Raw genomic sequence first — 325 nt, 5'->3', positions numbered from 1 at the left:
AATGAAACAAGTTATATGAATTGTTGAATGTGAAATTGATGATGTGCCCTGTAAACTTTCACTCAATCCACAATAAAAACCTTAAATTAAAAAAAAAAAAAAAAAAAGGAGTACACAGGAGGAGCATAGGGTTTCTAAGGAGCAGCTGGTAAGTTTGAACCACTGACCTTGTGGTTAGCCCAGTGTTACCCTACAGTGCGACACCTTGGGATTTTCTTGCCATTGTATTTGTTGAAGAGGCCAAGTCACTTCAGGTCTCCAAGTCTTAGTCTCCATTGTGAGCCTATTGCATTCTTAGTAGTGTGCACTACTGTGTCCCCTGCAT

This window comes from Chrysochloris asiatica, unplaced genomic scaffold, assembly GCF_000296735.1.
Source record: "Chrysochloris asiatica unplaced genomic scaffold, ChrAsi1.0 scaffold00023, whole genome shotgun sequence".
Classification (NCBI taxonomy): domain Eukaryota; kingdom Metazoa; phylum Chordata; class Mammalia; order Afrosoricida; family Chrysochloridae; genus Chrysochloris; species Chrysochloris asiatica.
This window is presented reverse-complemented; position numbering follows the sequence as displayed.